Consider the following 18,190-nt stretch of genomic DNA (forward strand, 5'->3'; position numbering starts at 1 on the left):
CTGATAGTTTCTATTGCTATGTCTTCAAATTCAGTAATATTTTCTTATGCAATATCTAATCTGCCTTTAATCCCACTCAGTGCATTTTTTGCTTCAGACATTGCAATTTTCATCTGTAGAAGTTTCATTTGGGTCTTTTTGATATCTTCCTTGTCTCTACTTAATTTTTTGAACATATATAATAGAGTTGAAATAACTATTTTAATGTCCTTGTCTTCTAATTTTAACATCTGGGTCAGATCTGGGTCAGTTTTAATTGGTTTTTCTCCTCCTTTTTAGCTTTTATTTTCCTGGTTCTTTGCTTAACTGGTAATTCTTTACTGGTTGTCAGACTTTGGGTGTGGCTATTTTGTATTCCCATAAATACTTTTGAGCTTTGTTCTGGAACACAGTTAAGTTACTCTGAAACAATCTAATCCTTTCAGATCTTGCTTTTTGGATTAATTTGGCAGGACCAGACTAGTGTTTAGTCTAATTTTTCCCCTTTTCTGAGGACCCTACCCAATGTTTCATGAATGAGGAGGGTTTCAGCCTGCCTGATGGGAACAGGCACTATTCCTAGCCCTGAGTGAGCACCAAACACTGTTCCCTGTAATCCTTTCAGGTGGTTCTTTCCCTGGTCTCTGATGATTTCCTCACATGGACATGCTGGTTGGTGGGTGTCTGCTGACTATTCGAGGGAGACCCCCTGCAGATCCCAGGGTTCTCTCTTTTCGAAGCGCTCCCTTGTCTGGTGCTCAGCCCTATGAGCTCCAGTCGCCCTATTCTCCACAGACTCTCATCTCTGTCCCCACAATCCAGGGAACCCACCAGGCTTTGCCTGTGTTCCCTGCTCTGCACCACAGTCTGGAAACTCTCAGTTTCCACAGGGTGGGGCAATCACAGGGCTCACCTCATTTCTTTCTCATCTCTTAGGGCTCACTGTCCTTTGTTATTTACAGCCAGTGTCTTGAAATATTTTTAAAAATCCAGTTTCTTTTTGTGGGGGGGTGGGGTGTTTCAGGCAGGAGCATATATCTGGTCCCTGTTACTTAATCTTGGCGAGAAGCAGAAATCTAGAACCCCCTTGTTAATTTCTATATTCCTCTCTGAATCCAGTAAGTGAAACCATATTAAATCTACATGCTAAGAAGAAAATAAAAAAGCATATATAGTAAGGTTCTTTTATGTATAAACAAGGAAAGCATCTGGACACACACGTTATTAAAAGACATTAAAAATCAAATGCAAATAGCTGCTCCAGATAAATTCTGATCTCTCCCAGTAGGTTGCCTTTTGTGAAAAGATCTCCAAAGCCAAAGGTAGAAAAAGGATAATAGTGATTACTTAGAACATTCAAGAAAAACTTGCGTAACTGTCCCAAATGTCCTCTTCATCTGTGGTGTGGTATCTCTCTCTCTCTCTCTCTCTTCTTCCTCTCCTTTCCTGCCTCTACAATTGCAGTATCCGAAACTGGCTTTAGAGCAAAAAGGAAGACTACTTGCAGTATTTATGTTAGTAGCTGAAAAGTTGGTTTCACTTAAAAAGGAACGCTTTAAGTAAAATAATAAAATGAAAAATAACATATTCAGTATTTCAAAATGTTCCTGTTTCAAAACCCAAACAAAAGCCTTAGAATACTCAACTTGCATAGTTCTGTTTTTACCAGATGCTGGAAAACATTGAAACCAAACCAATCCCTCAGAAATGTGTTCCTAACCACAACTCCATGTAGGCAGACAAACAGAATTTATGTCAGTTCCTGGAAAAGAGAGGGCCAGGAGCCACATTTAACTGTTTCACCTCCTTTGTTCCTGTTCCTGGTCGCCTCGTCTTCAGAGGGAGTGACGGCCAGTGTCAGACATGTCCCTTCTCTTCCCCCCTCCATGCTGATGGTGCTTCTGGGTCCTGGAGGGTCTGCCCTGGGTTTCCTGGAAGCCTTTCTCTGGCTCCTGGTCCCTCCCCAACTCTGTCCAGAAAACCCAGGTCTCCCTAGGTTCTTTCCACAGTGACCTGATTCAGGCTGAGGCAGAGGCTGAGCAGGCCAGTGTACTTTGGGCTCGTCTCAGTGTTCCCAGCTCTTGGTGCCCTGTTCTGTGTGTGGCGATCACCATAACAGGAAAATTCCAGGGGTCGACAGAAGCAAGAAGGAAGGTCCAGCTGACTTTGTTCTTCCAAGTCCAGTTCCTTCTGAGTCCCTTGTGTTCCCCCTGTCGACCTTATGAGATATCCCCCAAGCTGTTCAATCAACATCTCCCCTTAACTACCAGTGTTTTCTGGCCTAAGCTGGCTCCAAGTTGGTTCCTATTAGGTGACACAAAACTGCTTAGATCTGCTTCATTTCAAGATGATCTTGGATTATTAAAAAAAAATCCATGGAAATTGCCAGAGAGATGTTAATGATGTAGTAATTTTTATATTTTGAAAGTTATATGTTAGAGAAGTTCTGTCCAATAGAAATATAATGTGAACCACATATGCAATTTTTAATTCTCTAGTAGCTACATGTGAAAAAGTAAAGAGAAAGCAGCTTAAATTCATTTTAATAATATATTAAATATTATTATACATACTCTCATTTCAATATGTAATCAAAAAAATTAATGAGATATTTTGAATTCTTTTTTTCATACTAAGTTTTAAAAATCTTACATATTTCACACCTACAGTACATCTCAATTTGGACCAGCCGCATCTTACACACTCAACAGCCACACGCGGTTAGTGGCTACAGGATGGCATGGTTTTGGGGGTTTTAACTTATAGGAATGACTTTAATAGTGTGAATCTAAAATGTCATAGGAACCAGACATTATTTAAGGGGAAGTGGGGCCCCATGGTACCTTCATATGTTACCATACTGCAAAGGAAGGCACGTCTACTCCTCCATAATGTGGACCCTCTAATGATCGGGGACTTATCCAAAACTAAGAAGATGACTGAGGAGGGCAAGGAGGGTACTCATTATTGGTTCAAAAAATATCAGTTGTATGTGTATTATCTAGGACTATGCTAGAAGCTGAAGTTACAAAAATAGAAACACTTTCCACATTCGTGGACATTACTGTCTCTGGAGGGAGAGAAATATTTATCAGAATCACACAAATAAATGTGCCAAGTGTTATGGAGGAAAGGAGCCAGAATGATGGGAGCAGAACCTGGGACTTGCTCTAGTCTGGAGTCTGGGAAAGCTTCCTCAGGGTGAGGAGGTTTGAGCTTAGATCTGAAAAGATGTGTGAATGCTTAGAGGCAAAAGCGGGGGGCGGGTAGTACATCCCAGGAGAAGGAGCATGTGTAAATGTGGCAGGAAGCATGGCACATTCGGGGACCTGGGACTGCAGTGTGGAGGGAGAGAGGGTGCAGCAAGGGCCAGGTCACGTCTAGTGTGTTAGACCTGTTACATGTGCTGGTCTTTATTCCAAGAGCAAGGGGAAACCATTGCTGGGATTTAAGCAAGGGACGTGATGTAATCAGGTTTAGTTTTGAAAGATTGTTCTGATAAACGTTGAGCAGGGTGAGAGGTGTCTGTGGGGAGACCTGTCAAGATGCTAGTGCAGGAATCTCAGGGGGAGACCACGGGGGTCCACGTCATGTGGCAACAGCAGAGATGGAGAGAAGAGGGCAACTCTGAGAAATGTCAGGAACGTAAAAGAGAGAGATCTTTGTTGAGGGGGCCAGGGCGTGGTTCCAATCCTCGCACTAGGACGAGCATAAAGAAGATTAGATTCGGGGAGGAAGGTCTTGTAGAGTTTTAGGGGCCCAAAAGACAAGCAAGGTGGGATGGTTGGGTAGGTAGTTAGATATGAGTCTGGAGCTCGGAGGAAAGGTCAGAACTGAAGAAGATTTTGAAATCACCCGCATCCACACCATCCTCCAGCCACCCTGGCCTCTTGGTTCCCCGGAGAATTGTGCTTGAGTGCCTTTGCCTATGTGGTTCCATCTGTCTCCAATCCTCCTCCCTCTCCCCTTGGCCTAGGGACTCTCTACTTTTCCTTTAGATTCCAAATCACTTGTCATTCCCTTATGGTTACCCTTCCTCACCCCCAAGCCTGTAATAAACCCTCACAGCACCACATACCTCACCTTCGTGGTACCTGGAGCAATCACCAATCGCAGTTTTACATTTATTTGCATCCTCATTTGACTAACAACTGTCTCTGTCACTAGAATGTAAGAACAGAACCAAGTCTTTTTTTTTTTTATTAGATGAGCTTTATTTTTTAGAGAAGTTTTAGGTTCATAGAAAAATTGAACAGAAAGTACAGAAAGTTCCCATCTGCCCCCTCCCCCTACCAAAGACACAATATTCTCCACCATCAACACCCTGCACCTGAGTGGTACATTTGTTAGAGTCGATGAATCAACACTGAAACATCATTATCACCCAAAGAACATAGTTTACATTAGAGTTCACTCTTGGTGTTATATGTTGTTTGGGTTTTGACAAATGTATAATGACATATATCCAGCATTACAGTATCGTACAGAATAGTTTAATTGCCCTAAAAATCTGCTGTGCTCTGCCTATTAATTCCTCCTTTATCCTAACCCCTGGAAATCACTGATTTTTTTTAATGTCTCCATAGTTTTACCTTTTCTAGAACGTCATATAGTTGGAATCATACAGTATGTAGCCTTTTCAGATTGGCTTCTTTCACTTAGTCATATGCATGTAAGATTCCTCCATATCTTTTCATGGCTTGACAGCACTTTTTTTGGGCTACACCATGTGGCATGTGGGATCTTAGTTCTCCGACCAGGGATTGAACCCGTGCCCCCTGTGTTGGAAGTGCAGAGTCTTAACCACTGGACCTCCAGGGAAGTCCTGATAGCATTTCTTTTTAGTGCTGAATAATATTCCACTGTCTGGATGGACCATAGTTTATTCATATGCCTACTGAAGGATATCTTGGTGGCTTCCAAGTTTTGGCAATTATGAATAAAGCTGCTATGAACAGCCGTGTACAGATTTTTGTGTGGATATAAGTTTTCAACTCTTTTGGGTAAATACTAAGGAGTGCGATTACTGGATCATATGGTAAGAGTATGTTTAGTTTTGTAAGAAACCACCAAGCTGTCTTCCAAAGTGCACCATTTTGCATGCCCACCAGCAATAAATGAGGGTTCCTTTTGCTCCACATCCTCACCAGTATTTGTTGTTGATAGTGTTTTGGATCTTAGCTGTTCCAAAAGGAGTATAGTGGTATCTTATTTTAATTTGAAATTGCCCAAGAATATATGATGTTGAGAATCTTTTCATGTGTCTATTTGCCATCTGTATATCTTCTTTGGTGAGGCATCTATTCAGATGTTTTACTCCTTTTTAAATTGGGTTGTTCATTTTTTTTACTGTTGAGTGTTAAGGATTCTTTGTATATTCCATGTCTGTTTTTGTTCACCATCGTGTACCAGTGCCTAGGGTTATAGTAGGAGCTGAGTAAATGTCTACTAAGTGAATAAAGATGTGAAAGCAAAATCGCAGATAATTCAAGCTGTGCCTAAAGATTAGTTATTGAAATAAAGCGTATAAGAGTGAGATGAGAAGAGAATATTAGGACCAAGATTTTGAGGATTTCCTCATTTAAATGCTGGATAGAAGAGAATATCCAAATGGCCACAGAACATAAAGCAATTCAACCTCATTAGTCATCAGAGACATGCAGATTATAACCACAATGAAATACTACTACACACCCACTAGAATGGTTAAAATTCTTGAAAAGGATGGAATTACCAAGTATGATCATCTGGAATGCTCATACTCTAAGGGAACCGTAAATCCATACAACCAACTTGGAAAACTGTTTGGTGGCATCAATTAAAGCTGAATGTATTTACATTTTATCATCTAGCAGTTCCCTGATTAGGTATCTATCCAACAGACTGATACATAGAACTTCATAATTCTATATATAAAACATTCAAGGGCTTCCCTGGTGGCACAGTGGTTGAGAGTCTGCCTGCCAATGCAGGGGACACGGGTTCGAGCCCAGGTCTGGGAGGATCCCACATGCCGCGGAGCAACTGGGCCCGTGAGCCACAACTACTGAGCCTGCGCGTCTGGAGCCTGTGCTCCGCAACAAGAGAGGCCGCGACAGTGAGAGGCCCGTGCACCGCGATGAAGAGTGGCCCCCACTTGCCGCAACTAGAGAAAACCCTCGCACAGAAACGAAGACCCAACACAGCCAAAAATAAAAATAAATAAATAATTAATTAAAAAAAAAAAAAAAAAAACATTCAAAAGAAGGGAAAATGAATTTATTGTATTAAAAGCCAGGATAGTCATTACCTTTAGAGAGAGGTAGTAACTTGGAGGAGGGTCAAGGTGGGGATGAGTCTAAGGCTCTGGTATTTCCTGAGCTGGGTGTTGGTTATGTGAGTGTGTTCAATCCGTGATGATTCATCAGGCTGTTCACTTTCTGATTTGTGAGCTTGTCTTCACACATGTTTATACATTAATTAAAAATTTATTTAAAGAGAAAAAGAGGTCTGTTTAGAGTCCTCCAAAAGGAAGTCATAAAACTCTTTTTCCATCCCCCTCAGTGCCTGAAAGACTGTGAGTCTATGGGCCATTGTAAGAGCTAAGGAACCTGTCTATAAAAACTTCTCACCCATTTTCAATGTTGATGCTTTAACTTGGAACCTAATACTCAGGAAGAGACTTACTTGATGGTCATGGGATGATAAAAATATTTTGGAAATGGTCTAGGATATTTAATGGGTCATGAGAGAAAACACTTGGGCCTCCAAGCTGTGTTCTGCTATTGGTTCTTATCAACGTAAACTTTTTTAGCCAAGACTATTATAACATATAAATGAAATGATTTATCTGCCTGGATGCTTGCTCTGGTTTTTGTAAATCCATTGTTGATGAATATTAGAGTCATGAGGAGCTCTCAGCTGAACTTTAGGTAATTGCTTAGAAATGCTGTGACAGTTTCCACCATTGAAACAGGGTTGAGCATGCAAAGTTATCCACGGATCTTGGTGGATTCTCAGAAGCTCTCTCTTCCACTCCCTGGAGAGAGGCCGCTAGGTGATTGTCAGTGCCTTGAATTGTGGGGTTGGGGTAAAACAATCAAACTCTATACTAGGAAGAAGGGATCTAGTAGAACAAAAGAACACCAGGATTCTAGTCAGAAGAAATAGTACCCTCGTCCTGCTACTTGCTGTGTGACTGTGGGTAATTACTAATGGTCCTCTCTGCACCCCAGGGTCCTCATCTACAACACGGGGATGATTCACTGGTTCGCTGGGTGGGATGATGGCCTCACAGATTTGAAAACATTTAGCATGTGGTAGGTGCTCAATAAACATTCTCCTGTTCCTTTCATAACTGAGAAGTGAGGAAAAAAACACATGTTATATAGACATAGAGAACAGACTTGTGGTTGCTAAGGGGGATGGGGGTGGGGGAGGGATAGATTGGGAGTTTGGGATTAGCAGATATAAACTATTATATATAGGATGGATAAACAACAAGGTCCTATGTATAGCACAGGAAATTGTATGCAATATCCTGTGATAAACCATAAAGGAAAAGAATATAAAAAAAAGAATGTTTACATGTGTATAACTGAGTCACTTTGCTGTACAGCAGAGACTGGCACAGCACTGTAAATCAAGTATACTTCAATAAAAAAAAAAAACACGTGTTATAATCTATATTTTTTCAGTAAACATAAACTTTTTGTTAGTAGAGCTGTTGAATATATAACATATCCAATGGCATAATCTAGTGAAAAGTGCTTCAGCCTCAGAGGATCTTGGTTCAAATCCTGCTTGCCATTTGCTAAATATTTGACCTTAAGAAAGTTACTTAAGTATCTGAAATTTAGTTTTTTTCATCATAAAACAGTAAAATGTTACTAGTTTCCCCACAGGCTCTTGTAAGGGTTAAGAATGATGTATAGACTAGCCATGGGTCTTTGTTTGTAGGTGAAACCCCACCTCACCTCGCCTAAGCTACAAGAGGGGGTGTATTGGCTCTTGTTGCCACATTCAGGCAAGGGCAGAGGTGATCTGGTCTGGGGGGTAGCTGTTACCTTGGACCCATGCTGGCACTTCTATTCTTCTAAGACACTTACCAAGAAAGGGGCCCAACCTGGGTTCTCCAGGCTTAAAATCAACATTATAAATGCTGTCTCCTTTAAGAGTTTCCCAGTCACCTGACCATGCCCCGCCAAGGTAAAGTTTGACCCTCTGCCATTTCCCTTTCTTCCACTGTGGGTGTTGGCAGGGCCATCACAGCTCTTTCCCACCTCTCTGAAACGAGGGAAGCTGAAGCAATCTTGAGCTTTCTTGCACTGACTTGGATACATCAATTCTTTCTCTCCTAAGGGTGAGTTATTTTCCAACAGATACATTGCTGGGAGACTAAGATAAAGGGTACCTTTGAGGTGGGGTCTTGGTGTTGGAGACTGGCCTTCAACTCCAGTGCATTTAGTCATGCTCTCTCCCTTATGCAGATAAATCCAAATCAACTTATTCATTTTTCTTTATGCATATGAGAAATAGATATCTTGTATTTTACTTGTATTTTATATACATGTATATACTTGTATTTTATATTATTTATAAATGTATACTGAATAGTTTTTCTACAGGCTCATTAAACTCCCTGAAACTCTTATTAATCCTTATTAACTGTTATTATTCCTGGAAGTATAGCACAGTATTTAAAAGCACACACTTTGGTCTAGGAAAAAATGTGACTTTCAATCTGGTTCCATCACTGACCTCTGGTATTTTAGGTTGACCTCCCTCTTAGGCTTGGTTTCCCTAGGGAATTATCTCATATACAGTCTGAACTCCAACAGTCCTATGAGGTATTAATAACCATAATTTATGCAGACATCTGATGCATATGTCCTTGTTTATTATTTTTATTATTTATTTGTATGTTCATTCTGGCCAGGACCTTAATAATCCAGAGAAATGGATGCCTCAAATTCCTATAAGAAATCGACATTATGTATAAAGAACAAAGCAAAATGTGTTACTCAGCTCAGATTGTCATAACAAAATACCATAGATGGGGGGGCTTAAACAAGAGAAATTAATTTCCTCAGGTTAGAAGTCAGATCAGGGTTCAGCCAATTCAATTTCTGGTGACGGCTCTCTTCCTGGCTTGCAGACAGCCACCTTCTTGCCACATCCTCATGCAGCCTTTCCTCAGTATGTGTAGAGAGAGTAAGCAAAGCAATCTGGTGTCTCTTCTTATAAGGACACTAATCCTATCAGATCAGGACCCCACCCGTATGACTTGATTTAATCGTAATTACCTCCAGAAAAGCCCCATTTCCAAATAGTTACATTGGGGTTAGGGCTTCAACATATGAATTTTTTGGGAGGCGGGACACAATTTAGTCCATAGCATGAAACAAAACAAAATTAACCTAAACTTGAATATAGCTAGAAACAAATAAATCTAACTGTGCATTAAATAATTACATAAACACATAGAAAAAAATAATGAATTCAATTAGCTTTTGAACCAAGTACTCTGACTATATAGCCTTAGTAAATAGGAGGAAAAAAAGAACTGCAGAGAAATCGTCAATTTCTATAGTAGTTTTGTTGTTCAAGGGTATTGGTTTAGTGATATTGGAACTATTTTATGTATATTGAAGGATAGATATGTTATGTGTTGTTGGGAACCAGGGGAAAGGGAAATACAAATAAGTCATGAGAAAGAAGAGCTGTAGTTGTATTAGCATCAACTCATGTTTGTTTGTTTAATCTAATCCATTGAAAGGACCTATATGCCCTTTCCAATATCACTTAAACACTCAGCACCAAAATCTTGGTGTCTAAATACTATTCCCTATTAAAAGGAATCAGGGCTCCTTAGAGAAACAGCTGACAGCAAGTCTGCGACAGGAAGTAAAAGTGAATCTGAAACCTTTACTGGGTCAGATTACTTATTAAATACAAAGAGAAAAGATGCCTTACAATGGAGGAATCTGGACACCACCTGTGCTGAGTTAGCATCACTGGTAATGGGATAAACTTACATCTGTGGCCCCTGCTCAGATGCAATGGGAAGGATACAACATCACCTTTGTAGTTTTCTTGCCAAAATGTTTAACCTAAATCTAATTAGGAGGAAACAATTATTCATATCCAGATTGTGGAAGATATTCTACAGGACAAATAGGTCTTCAAAAATGTCAAAAATCTTGAAAGATTGAAGGAGACAGGAAACTGTGGATTGTATAATAGAAATCAATTAATTAATATAAAATTAATTATCATGATTAATTATTAATATAATTGTTCAGTCATGTTAAATATCTCAGGAATGATAATATTATTGTAATTTTATATAAGAATGTTTTGTTCTTGGGAGATACAGGCTGAAGTACTTAAGAGTGAAGTGTGATGATTAATTTCAAATGATTCAGCCAAAAAAAGATGTTTTATGTACATATTTATTTATTTAAATATACATATATACTTATATTTAAACATATAAATTTCAGTACTTCCAGACTGAAGTTTGTTTATAAATATATAATTTACTTATAATATATATATATTTCAGTACATCCAGACTTGGATTTCATGGGCCAAAATAAATTTAAAAATAAAAATATACACATACATACAGAACAAAATAAAACAAAAAAATTGGGGAACTGATGTAAAGTTGCTAGCTCTGTATTTTGTCCAATAAAGACTGACATAAACAACTGAAAAAGTCATCTATTATTCCATCTGTTATCATACTATGTCATTAAAAATGTCATTTTAATGAAATAACGACCTCAAAGAAAAAGCAGTCTGTTATCTCAGGGTGAAAGTTTTTTAAACCAGCTGCCTTTGTCCGTGTGAACACACACGTTGTTCCTGTTCGCGAAGCCGGTAGGGACGGCCTGGTCCCTGGCCAGGCGGTGGGACCATGGGGCCCAAACACCTCCTGGCTGGGAATCACATGGCTGATGTCCCCGTTGGGCGGCTCTGTTTCCAGCCTCCGGGAGAGAGAAAAGTAAGCGAAATCCGTCCTCCAGGACCTACTCCCCCGGCCAGCTCTGAGAGTAAATGTCTCCTTTTTGAGCTGAAACGGACTGCTCTGTGGCTCCCACTCTTTGTTACTTTGCCGTCTGAAGCACCTCAGAATTTAGCCAGTTCCATTTTTCCCCTTGGATATGGTAAGATATGAATCCAGAAAGAAGTAACCTGGGAACCGATCTTTCGCCCTCTTTTATGAATATGCCTGTGATAGCTGAAGGTTGTCATGTTTTCCTTAATCATCTCTAGCTCTAATACACCAGTCTTTTAAATATCCTTCTTAAGCTGTGGGCTGGTTACTTGATTTTTTTTCACTTTTAAGCTTCCTTCATGTAGCACTAAAAAGGTATTCACTCCATCTGTAAATTCTCAAAGTCTAGACTTTAAGAGCACTCAAGAGGTGTTTCTACAGCTCTAGTTAGTGTGTCTGTGTGTGTTGTGTGTGTGTTGTGCGTGTGTATGCTTGTGCACACGTGTGTTAATAAAATCACAAGGCTGGGATGCAGGTTTGCTTTCCTTGAAAATGTTTTGCATCATGCATGTTGGAGACCTCATCCACTCAGCAGTGGGGTTTCCCTATTTTCGATCTTTCCCTCTTTCTCCTTCTTAGCTGAGCTCTCTAATCTCTGAGCTCTGACATTCGGGAGGGGGGAGCAGCTTTGAAGTTGAATATGGCCCGACTATGGCTCCTGAACTATGCAGAAGTCAGGTTCTCCTAAGCAGTTCCAGACTGATGCTCCCAAACACCCCTCTGGCTGAGCCTCTCCTGACCCCACTATCTTTATAGGCCAGTGGTTCCCAGACAGAGCTGTAAAATGAGAACATCTTATATCTGATAATAGACTTGTAAAGAACAAGGAAACCAAATAAAAACTTAAAAATCCAAACATCCCCAGTATTACTACTACCATTCATAAAAGAAAGGATATTTTGATACCCACGAAGTGGGAAAGTCATTATCTCAGGATAACTTGGGAGCTGTGCTTTCGGCTGTGAGTACGACAGAGGGTACAAGAAAGTGCCACAGCTGCCCCTGGGAGCTCGTGCCCAGAATCTCAGCCAGTGACAACCTTCAGGGTCTCCTTATCCAACCTCCTTCTCAGGGTTTAGATGAAATATATCACTCAGGTGACGTCCACTAACGGAGACACGGCTACAACACAGTGTAAAAAGTGAGAAATCCTCTCAAGGATGTAGGATGATGTCCATCGGGAGGTAAAAGGAGAGGGAAAGCAGGGCTCAGGGCGCAGCATACGAATGAGACTTTGAGGAGTGACGTGATTGAGACCAAACATTCTCAAATTTCAGTGTACATCAGCATCACCCACAGGGCTTGTCGAAAGACAGAATCTGGACTCTGATTCAGTGGTCTGGGGAAGGGCCCGAGAACTTGCGTTTAGGACAGTTTCCCAGGGGATGCTGCTGCTGCTTGTGTGGGGACCAGGGGTTTAGAGATGCAGAGACTGGGGCTTAGGCAAAGGTACAGAAGCAAGAAAGTAGAGTGGGTTGGTGCAGGTAAGATGGGCAGGCAGGATTCTGCAGAAGAGTGAACGCCACGTGAATGAGCTTGGACTTTATCAGGGTAGGCAATGGGGAACCATACAAGATTTTTGAGCCAAACAGTAGAATTTAAAACAGGATCACATAAACAGGAATGAAGTGCTGACACAGGCTACAACATGGACAGACCTTGAAAACATGCTCTGTGAAAGAAACCAGTCACCAAAGACCACATATCCTATGATTCCATTTATGTGAAATACCCAGGTCAGCAAATCCATGGAGACAGAAAGCAAATTAGCGGGTACTAGGGGCTGGGGAGATGAGGGGGTGGGGAATGACTGCTTAATGGGATTGACGTTTCCTTTTTAAAAAATTTTTTTATTTTATTTATTTATTTAATTTATTTAATTTTGGCTGAGTTGGGTCTTCATTGCTGCGCGAGGCCTCTTCTCTAGTTGCACCAAGCGGGGGCCACTCCTCACTGTGGTGCGTGGGCCTCTCACTGCAGCGGCCTCTCCCATTGCAGAGCACAGGCTCCAGGCACGTGGGCTTCAGTAGTTGTGGCACGCAGGCTCAGTAGTTGTGGCTCACAGGCTCTAGAGCACAGGCTCAGTAGTTGTGGCACATGGGCTTAGATGCTCCGCGGCATGTGGGATCTTCCCGGACCAGGGCTTGAACCCGTGTCCCCTGCACTGGCAGGCGGATTCTTAACCACTGCGCCACCAGAGAAGCCCTCCTTTTTTAAAAAAATTTTTATATTTTATGTTTTTAAACATCTTTATTGGAGTATATGAGGTTTCCTTTTGAAGTGATGAAATTGTTCTGGAACTAGATCCTGGTGAGAGTCACAACATAGTGAATGCATTAAATGTCACCAATGGTAAATTTTATGTTATGTGCATTTTTACCATGATTAAAAAAAAACACCCAGCATCATATTTCTTACAAAATTAGGTTACATCACAATAAAATATTGATAATTCCAACAGATAAAAGATGCAAATTTGTATATTTAGAGTGGTTATAACCATTTCAGGATACAACTTTATACAGAGAAAAAAGATCAGAAATAACTGACGTGAGTATGTGTATGTGTTTTGAATGATGAAAATAATGTGATTTCCCTCTTGTTAGAGTTTCTAGAAATTTTCAATAAATATCCAGATATTACTTATATAATTAAAACATATTTTAAAGGAGGAGAAAAAGGAGAGTACCAGCTCTAGTATAATTTTCACCAAGAATAACTGAGAGGGGTGGGTTTGAGCCTGAGCTTTGGGACAGATCTGGGTCTCAGACATGAGAGACTCGAGAAGGCAAGGGCGTGAGGAAATGAGGCGGCCCGAGCGGAAGTGGTGACTGTCCACCTCCCGCCCGAGAGCACCACTCCACGGTTTCCTCCAGAGACCTCCTCCACGGTATCCAGCCTCCCCTCTTGTACTTCTCTTTGGGTTTTTCCTTCATTGAGCTGTCAGCATGTCTCAGGATTTCATTCGTTCATCCATTCATTTTCTCAGCCAGCATTTATTGAGCATCTACTGTGTGCCGCCGTACTTCATCCATGGAGCCAAGGTGCAAGCACACAGCCGTGTTATTCTGGCCAGCTGGGGCTGGCTTAACACACCAGAATTTTATATTGTTTCTTTCTTTCATTTTTTAAACACAGCTGTTTTCTATTCCTGGTCTGGGCTGCAGCCCTCTCTCTCAATTCCCTTGGATGGTGAGGAAGTAATGCTTTTTTTGTTTCACTTCTCTGGATGGTGCACTTGAGTCAGGCTGGACACTGCTGCTGGACAGGTTCTGGACAGCCTGGTGGTGTCGTCTGTGGAGTCTACCCAAGCGGTGCCTTCTCCTCCTGGGGTCCACACCCCATACGGAGCCTGGCTGTTTTACTCTGAATGACTCATCTCTGCTTCTGCGCCAGCCCTTTCTCTCCAGTTCTGACACTTCCTGGTCACTGGCTTCAATTTCATAGGCCACGTCTTTTCTGCTTTGGACCTGGATCTTTTATCTCCAATTTTTATTTTTCAATCATTATTGCCCTCTCCTCACAACACTGATGTGGCCCAAACCGACATGTATATTCATGAATTCTCACACTCTGGTCACAGCCTTAGAGGCTGGGGAAAGAGTCGATTTCTTCAAAGGGTCAAGGCCAGAGGTGAGTTCAGACTGTGGCCTCCTGATGCCAGGGCCTCCTTGCCGACCTTCTGCATCTCTAGCTCCTGGCCTCGTGTCTGGTGCACAGTGGGTGCCTGGTTAATATTTGGGGAAACAGAGTCAGGACCAGTATGTATGCCACTGGGTGGCAGATTCAGGGCAAAGAAAAAATCAGTTAAGTATTGTATTAGTTAGGATTCTTTAAAGAAATCGAATCAATAGGATGTATAAATATAGCGAGATGTACTTTAAGGAATCTGTAGGGTCAGCCAGCAGGCTGGAGACTGGGAGTGGAGTAACAGTTCAAGTCTGAAGGCTGTCTGCGGCAGAATTTCTTCTTCCTCCAGGAGATCAGTCTTTCTCTATTAAGTTCTTCAACTGACTGGATGAGTTCTACCCACACTATGCAGGGTTATCTGCTTTACTCAAAGCCTACTAATTTAAATGTTCATCTTATCTAAAAATACCTTCACAGAAACATCAAGAATAATTTTTAAAAATTTATTTTTTATTAAGGCAACATTGGTTTATAACATTATATGTTTCATGTGTACAACATTATATTTCTACTTCTGTATACAACTATAGCACGCTCATTACTAGAATGTTTGACCAAACATCTGGGTACCATGGCCTCACCAAGTTGATACACAAAATTAACCATTCCGAATATTATTGCTGAGTTTGTTGTCTTCTCTTTAGGTAAGAGCTCCATGGCAGTAAGAATAATCTGGTGAATGGAAAATGTTGTGTTTCATAGACATGGTATCATTTTTACTCTTTGGGAGTGACTCCCCAGCCCTGCAGAGAATTCCAAGATGTTCCAGGTGCTGACCTGGTGCCCTCTGAGCTTCTAGTCAACAGGGGGAAGTGGGACCTCTACCAATGGCAGTGAGGGTGTGAACACACCAGCCGGCACTGACTCTCTCGTCTTTGCAGTTAACTCTTGATTCTCTAAGTTCAGCCCTGATATTTTACTTCCCACTCTGCTCATCATTCTTACCCGCATATCCCTGCCAACGCCTCAAACTAAAACCAAGTACAGTTCAATGCATGGTGTGGTAGTTAAAGGGCTCACTGAATAACCCATCTGGGCTGGAATCCCGGCCGTGGCCATGTGGGCAGACCCTCAGAGAGACCATTTGCCTCGGTCACAAGGACAATAGCACCTTTTTCTGGGCAGGAGGAAGTGACACAATTGTTATGAGATGCTAGGCATGGTGGTACCCAGCTGGCAGTGAAAACTCAGTTTAAGTGTTTACTCTCATGGTTAAGAGTCATTCTTCCCTCCAGACTTTCAGGTTCAAAAGGGGAGAATGTCACCAGTGACCCTGACTTAACCTTCCAGGTCCTTTTCCTCCCCTCCTTATTCTCTATAGTAAATGTAGTATTTTTAGCGAAGAGCAGAGAACTTTCAGACTCTTTATCCTTCTCCCCCACCAGAACCTAAAAATACGCTTGATGAGAGTATAAATTTGCTCATGGAAAGTAAAAGAGAAATACTGCACCAGAGAAAAGACGTATGAAGGCACCCATGTGACAGAATGGCTGTGAAGATATATAAAGATATATAAACATATGTAAAGACACACACACACACATAAAGAAAGAATGTGTGACTGAAAAGGTCAAACCAGTGCAGCCCAGCAAGCTTGAACGGGCACTGCTCTTCCTGTCCCACTCACAGAAGCATGGGGGTCTAGGTTTTACGACTTTGCTAGTTTGATAAGTGGAAAATTGTTTCTTAATGCTTTAATCTGTATTTTTACTCACTTGTGAAATTGAATACTTTCTTCATATATTCATTTCCAACTTGTGAATTGCCTGATTGGGCCTGCTTATTTTTTTTAAAGACTTTTTTTTTTTAAGAGCAGTTTTTGGTTCATAGCAAAGTTGAGAGGAAGGTACAGAGATTTCCCATATACCCCCTACACTGACACATGCATAATTTCTCCCATTATAGAAATCCCTCACCAGAGGGTACAAGTGTTACAATTGATAACCTACATTGACACATGATAAGCATTCAAAATCCATAGTTTACATTAGGGTTCACTCTTTGTGTTGTATATTTTTCAGGTTTGGACAAATGTATGACATGTATCCATCATTATAGTTTCATACAGAGTATTTTCACTGCCCTAAAAATCCTCTGTGCTCTGCCTGTTCACCCCTTCTCCCTGACTCCCAGTGATCCTTTTACTGTCTCCATAGCTTTGCTTTTTCCAGAATGTCATAATCATACAGTATGTAGCCTTTTCAGATTGGCTTCTTTCACTTAGTAATATGCACTGAAGTTTCATCCATGTCTTTCATGGTTTAATTGCTCATTTCTGTTTAGTGTTGAATAGTATTCCATTGTCTGGATAGACCACAGTTTATTTATCCATTTGCCTACTGAAGGACATCTGTTTGCATCCACATTTTGGCAATTATGAATAAAGTTGCTATAAACAGCTGTGTACAGATTTTTGGTGTAGATATAAGTTTTCAACTCCTTTGGATAAATACCAAGGAGCGTGATTTTGGGTTGGATGCTAAGAGTATGCTTAGCTTTATAAGAAACTGTCAAACTGTCTTCCAAAGTGGCTGCACCATTTTGCATTCAGCAATGCAATGAGCGTTTTTGTTGTTCCACATCCTTGTCAGCATTTGGTGTTGTCATTGTCCCAGATTTTGCTATTCTAATAGGTAGGTAGTAGTAGTACCACATAATCGAGCAATCACACTCCTTAGTACAGGTTATCACAAACTGGTGTGGCTTAACTGTTTAACATGCAGACCCAATTTTTGGGTCATGTTATACTCACAGAAACTTATTTACTACAAACGCCTCTCTAAATCTACATCATACACACATGTCATGTAATACCTAAGTGACATATACCATTGCACACCATTAAATATACCCGAGTAAAGACACCAGTTTGCTTAATCATTCCCAAATGTTAAGAGATTTCAGTTGTTTTGCCCCTTTAATGCCACAATTAATGCAGCTGTACTCCTCCATCTCAGCAGAGATGACTTTTTATTTCTCAAATGTATCTCTTTCTTTGTGTGCATGTTTGTTTGTGCACGCACAGGCAGGCTTTCTATTTGCTCACTTTTCTGTGTGTGTTTCCATGTTATTGTCCAAAAGAGGATTTGCTGGATCAAAAAACATGATCAGTTTTATGGCTGTTATTGGCTAGATTTTAAAGAAAGAATAGGGTGGTTTTTCCAGTCCCTTGGTGGATTTTCACTAAACACTTGTTGGTGAATTACTTGTTTCTTTTAGAAGAAATCCCCACACAGAACCTTCTGAGATGAGGTCCAGGGTGAGTATTCCAGGTCAACCATCCCGTTATGTGGACGCCCCAGTCCTGGGGTCCCGTCATGAAGACGACTGTGGTCTCCCAGACCCATCAAACAGGAGTCTCGTTTGAATCGCATGAGAGGACAAAGACCCTGCTGGGACAAGTCCTAGGTAAAAAGATCATTTCTAATCACCTTTTTTTTCTTTTTTCTTCTTTTTTAAAAGAAAATTCTAGTCATT

The sequence above is a fragment of the Balaenoptera borealis genome (genome assembly GCF_965194805.1).
Source record: "Balaenoptera borealis genome assembly, chromosome: 14".
In the NCBI taxonomy this organism is placed as follows: Eukaryota; Metazoa; Chordata; class Mammalia; order Artiodactyla; family Balaenopteridae; genus Balaenoptera; species Balaenoptera borealis.